This window comes from Anolis carolinensis, chromosome 1 (assembly GCF_035594765.1).
Source record: "Anolis carolinensis isolate JA03-04 chromosome 1, rAnoCar3.1.pri, whole genome shotgun sequence".
NCBI lineage: Eukaryota > Metazoa > Chordata > Lepidosauria > Squamata > Dactyloidae > Anolis > Anolis carolinensis.
This window is the reverse complement of record NC_085841.1, coordinates 122,952,030-122,958,029: the sequence shown is the minus strand read 5'-3', so window position 1 is coordinate 122,958,029 and position 6,000 is coordinate 122,952,030. Positions and strand designations below refer to the sequence as shown.

At 42.4% G+C, this 6,000-nt stretch overlaps 1 long non-coding RNA gene across 1 annotated transcript in view; it reads left to right on the top strand.

The window, feature by feature from the left end:
* Positions 1 to 594: 594 nt before the first annotated feature.
* Positions 595 to 6,000, top strand: part of LOC134299302 (uncharacterized) — a 28,869-nt gene continuing 23,463 nt past the window's right edge. Inside the window, exon 1 of the long non-coding RNA XR_010006487.1 lies at positions 595 to 1,496. This is a non-coding gene — a long non-coding RNA (uncharacterized LOC134299302). The remainder of the gene's footprint in view (positions 1,497 to 6,000) is intronic.

Sequence of the window (6,000 nt, the reverse complement as noted above, 5' to 3'; positions counted from 1 at the left end):
TAATTCTTTGGTAATTTCATTCTTGACAAAAACATAAGTGATTTTTACAATTTTCCTCCTGTAGCAAGAAAATCCTCAAAACCTGATCAGTTTTTGAAAACTATCTGCAGTTCAAGACATAGGTAAGGTTTCCCCTGACGTTCAGTCGTGACTGACTCTGGGGGTTGGTGCTCATCTCCATTTCTAAGCCGAAGAGCCGGCGTTGTCTGTAGACACCTCCAAGGTCATGTGGCTGGCATGACTGCATGGACCGCCGTTACCTTCCCGCTGGAGCGGTACCTATTTATCTACTAACATTTGCATGTTTTCAAACTGCTAGGTTGGCAGGAGCTGGGGCTAGCAGCGGTCGCTCATTCCACTCCCGGGATTTGAACCTGGGACCTTTCAGTCTGCAAGTTCAGCAGCTCAGCGCTTTAACACACTGCAAAAAAAAAAAGTCTGTACTGAAAACGACATTTCAGCGACAACAGAAAGAAGTCACAGACATTATTTATGCTAATCAGTGCTTTAAAATCACAGTAGTTGACCTAACACTAGAACACATATGGTAGCTGCCTTTCTATCTATAAACATTCATGTGATGGACTTAGCCAGTTATGGGGCAAAATCGTAGCTAGTCATCATTCACTCACCTGATGCCACCTTAAATTCATCTTTTGGGGAGCCATTGTTGTCCAATACCGTTGCCATCATGGATTTACATGAATTTGTCAGAGTATCTGTTTTTGTTTGTGTGTTGTTGTTTTTTTTTTTTGTTTTTTTGTTTTGTTTTTTTGGAGGATGGTCCAGAGATGTGATTCACCGTTAAATGCCCTTGCAAGGTCAATGAATGCTATGTACAGAGGTTGATTTTGTTCCCTGCATTTTTCTTGGAGCTGTTGTGCAATGCAAATCATATTCATTGTTCCTCTGAAGGGGTGGAAAGAGCTCTGGGATTCTGGGAGAATGTCTTCTGAAATAGGTAGAAGGCAGTTTGCAAGGATTCTGGTGACAATTTTCCAGCAGAAGTTAGAAGGGAGATACCTTGATAGTTCAACATACATATAGTAGCAATTAGAGGAAAGGTCTAGAAGAGAAAGAGAACATTCCTTTTTCTTTTTTAACATTCCCAGGTTCCTGAATCCTCAGTGCCACGCAGTTATTGCTGTTCAGTCCTGAATAAAGTATATTAAGTAGCAACACTTCTGAACTTTGTTTCACAACACGTATGTGGAGATACAAAGTGACTTATACAGTGCTGTTACTGCCACTGCTCTAGACTTAACTGTCATGCAGTATAAAGGATGGTGGATGTGTTGTGAATCTATTGCTTTGGTAAAGACAATAATGGAGAACTAAGAGATAATGGGATCAACCATGCTTCAGGGTTAGTCTATGTATAATGAACTCTTGAACCTTGTTTCCTTTTTTTTAGGTTAAATCTTTTTCAGGGGAGTAGGAGGATAGGTTGATTTCTACATCTTGAAGCTTCATGTTACACTAGTTACAAAAGCAAGGTAAGTTAAAGACAAGTCTTGTTTTTAGTAGATTGCTTTGCCACAGAGTTATCGATTTAATAGTAAAGAAGGGGTGAGGAAGAAGAAATGCTTTTTAGAGAAGAAGAGAAAAAGGCTTCAAGTGATATCCAAATGGCTTAAGACACAATGCACTTGACTCATAGCCAGGATTTTGATTCGGGGTGGGGGGGTGGGGTGGGAGGCTGATCATGATATGAATAAACTTAACAGTTTATTCATATGGCTGTGGCGCAGGTGGGAGAGCAAGCCAACTACAATTAACTGCAATGAATCACTCTGACCAGGAGGTCATGAGTTCGAGCCCCGCTCGGAGCCTATGTTTGTTTGTCTTTGTTCTATGTTAAAAGGCATTGAATGTTTGCCTATATGTGTAATGTGATCCGCCCTGAGTCCCCTTGGGGTGAGAAGGGCGGAATATAAATGCTGTAAATAAAATAAATAAATAAATGATAAATAATACCAGTAAGGCCTTCTCGCAGACCATCCTGAGAATTTCGGGGGGGGGGGGTGTGACCCCCCCCCCCCCCCGGCTACATGCCTTGAGGCATTTTCCACAAGCTATTTTATAGACTTAGATTTACTTAGGATAGATTAATATACTTTGTAATGAAACATTTGCATTCAAAAGCTATAACAGCATGTTATGTAAAATGGAGATAATGACATGCTGAGATCATCTATAATTAAGCAGTGGTCAGATGATACTCTCAGTTTTCAGAGATTCATCTGTCAGTGCTCTGTTTGAAACAGCTTCATTGTGACATCCTTAAAAATTACTTTCTAACTTTCTGCAGACATTTATAGGATATGCCCAGCCATTAAGCGAAGGGGCTGGAATGCTGTCTAATGCCAAGGACACAGCTAGGGATCTAACCAGATAATTAATGAATAGTCTAACTAGACCATTAATTAATAAACAATCTGTCCTACAAATGATTAATAAACTATCTGTCCTGCCTTTATTCAAGCGTGAGACTCATATTAAAGGGGTTCTATAACCTCAGTTGAGAATATTTTCCATTCAACAGCAAGACTTTGAGATGCGTGCCTCAAGAATGAGACTTGCAATCAAGCCTATATTTATCTTCCACTGACAAATCATAAAACAAAATGCAACCCTTGAGTCACAACCAGGTTTCTGGCTCAAACCCACTGAGAAAGACAAGACCTTCTGAATAGCAGTAGTTTATTTTATTTATTTATTTATTTACAGTATTTATATTCCGCCCTTCTCACCCCGAAGGGGACTCAGGGCGGATCACATTATAACACACATAGGGCAAACATTCAATGCCCATAAACACATCAAACAGAGACAGAGAGAGACACGCAGAGGCAAGTTAACCTTCTTCTGAGGGGATGTTCGATTCTGGCCACAGGGGGGAGCAGCTGCTTCATCATCCACACTGACGGCACTTCCTCATACCAGGTCGTAAATTAGTTAATCTTGCCTCCCCACTTTTTATAAGTGGTACCTTATCTCCTACTTGATAGATGCAACTATCTTTCGGGTTGCTAGGTCAGCAACGAGCAGGGGCTATTTTTTATTTTTAATTGACGGGTGCTCACCCCGCCACGGGCTGGCCTCGAACTCATGACCTCATGGTCAGAGTGATTTAAGGCAGCTGCTCAACAGCTGCGCCACAGCCCGGCCCCTAGTTTACTTTCAAGTTTACAAGGAACAAAAGATAAGAAACAGAGAAAAACTGCAAAAGTTATCTATGAAGTTGATGTCTCCCACCATTTACAATCCTGGCCTGGTTTGTGTCAAAAGGTGCTTTGAACACCTTTGTCCCTTGTCCTTACTCAAAGTTAGTTCAGAGATTCTGGGCCCTAAGTACTTTTGGAAGTGAGCTACCTTCTGGTGTACTCCAACTAGCAGGTAGAAGAAGAAGGGGTAGATAACGAGTTTATGTTTGTTGTGATAGCTGAGACCCCCGCTTTTAAATTCATCTGACCTGCAGCGAGGGGTTCCACAAATCCGGATCGCCTGCAAAGTGGGAGAACGTTCAGACCGCAACAAATTATTATTATTAAATTCTTTTCATTGCTTTCCCCAGCCCTAACATTGTAACTAATCCTTAAATAAAAAGTATCCTTTCCTTTTAACTTGAAATCCTCTCCAGTGGTTTTTTTGTATCCTTTTTGACTCCCTTGCATGAAACCCCCCCCTCCTTCCTCCATTAACCTCGCCACGTTCTCCTTGCCATTGGAACGGAACAAATTGGACCATAACTTCATCAAAAATACTCCAAGCATGCCTATCTCTTATATTTAACACTCTTTGAGGCTCCTGGTTCCGGCACCACCAACAGCGCCCGAATGGGTCCAGTTTGAAGCTCCAAATCAGCTGACTGTCAAAAAAAGCCGGTTCCGTTTGCCTCTTTCTCCGCAACAGCCGCTTCTCGGCTCTCACGGCTGGCGGGCTGTTTCCAGGGACCCTGGGCTTCTCTCCAAGGCTGCTGGTGGTGGACTGCCACCCTCCCAGAGAGAGAGAGAAATATAGTTTCTTCAAGGACCAGCTGCGATCCTTGCAATGACAAGAACTCCCGGACGGACTTCTTTCATTCATTCCTTCATCTACATTATTATGAATGACCGGACTTCTCATTCATATCCTTGTCTTCAGTTCTGTGAATCGCCGGGCTACCAAGAAAAGAAATCAACCAGAATCCCTTCACTTTGTTATTTTCATGAACCTCCTATTGCCTGAACTGCTTATGAACTTTCCATGAATTGCATGCTTATATGTTTATGAAATATTGGAATTAATTCTTTATTAACTGTTTAACCAAAGGTAACTTGGTCTATGGGTTCCCTGGAAGACCCCCAAACCCACATATTTCCCTTTTATATATAATATATTACAGAAAAAACCTGGGTTTCTTCCTTCACTTTAAAACCGGAGGGAATCTGAATCTCCTCCCGGTCCTCAGGAAACCCGCGATATCGCCAGATTGTTTACCCCCCCCCCCCCCAGCCTATACTTCCACTCAGAACTCACTCAATTTCGCACCAAGAATCACCCTAATTCATATTTATGTCTAAAATCGCCTAACCTTTAAAAGACAACCAACAGAGATCATTTTTTACCATTTCTTCTCCGATCATCAGCTGATTGTCAAACCTGCGTTCCTTGCCTAAATCGCCTCCCGCCGTGCGCTATTAGCGCAGGAAAGGAAAATAAGCTATAAACACTAATATTCAGTATATTTTTCGGCAATTTTGGGTGGAAATTGATAAGATATGATTTTCTATATCCCCTAGTATATTTTAATCAAGGAAGGCACAGTCTGAACTCTAGCTGACCTTCACCATAAAGATTTAATCTATGTTGCATCTGCATGGCCCATAGCGAGAGATTGAGTCACTCAGATCGGAGCAGCCCCACGGGTGATAAGATCTCATATGGTAACGTTGACCACAATCCCATCCTGGACCCCTGGGGAGCCAAAATGAAGACTCCCCACTGGTCCTGTCTCCGTAATCCCATAGTGTCAATATAAACTGACATCTCCACCATACCTCAAGGTATTCATGAACTGTGTATGTGCGTAAAGGACCCCGGACATCCCAAATGACCCTATTCAAAAACAGCAATAATCTTAAGATTATCTTGGAAGGCGCTAGCCTCAGGTGGTCGCTTTTGCATAAGATAACTCCAATGATTCATTCACCAGAACCCATTGTCTAGCTGATTCCCGCCTTCCCCAACCTGATTGGCCCCGACAGAGGCGAAGGTTGTCCCTCATTGACTGAGACGCAGAGCGGGAATCCTAGCTCCCGCCTAGTGTGACACTCTCGACCTATCAGCAGCCAGATGAGCGAAGGGACGGGGCGGGAAGTTCAAATAGACTTCAAACTTGAAAAATGTATAAAATGGCTTTATTTCCAATGTATCGTTACATCTTGCATGTCGATCTATCGCTGCTCGATGTCCATTCAGCTGAATCGCTTTAATAAACACTTTGACGGTTTTTCCTTCAACTTGGCAGAGCTTTTCCTTTCGGTCTCAGGTAAATTATAATCCGGTTCATTTCCTACTTTACGGTGGGCTCGCCAAGGTTCGTTCCCTCTTCTGGGAGACGGATTGGATCTCCCTCACAGGGCAGATCCCTGCTAAATCGCGGTCTCGATAACAGTTGTACTATTTTTTTCTTGGAAGGGGCCGTATTATATGGGGGTGTCATAACAAACAATCCAAACAGTAAGTGGCAGAAGCAGAATTCTGAAACTCCTTTTGGCATCTGCTCTCCTAGATAAAAAGGGATGGCATCCTAATAGAGATTTCAGTCTAGAAGGGCAGGTTCTGCTATTAGAGATTGCAATCAGCAGTGATTCAAGATAGGGATGCTATAGCCAGAAATTCTCTAATAGTACTAAAATGGTTCAACTCTTTTATCTTTTAATAAGAGAAGGCATTTCCAATCCCTCTTCTTTGTTCCTTCTCCTCTTTGGCTAGATTTGCAGACAGAGTAAGATT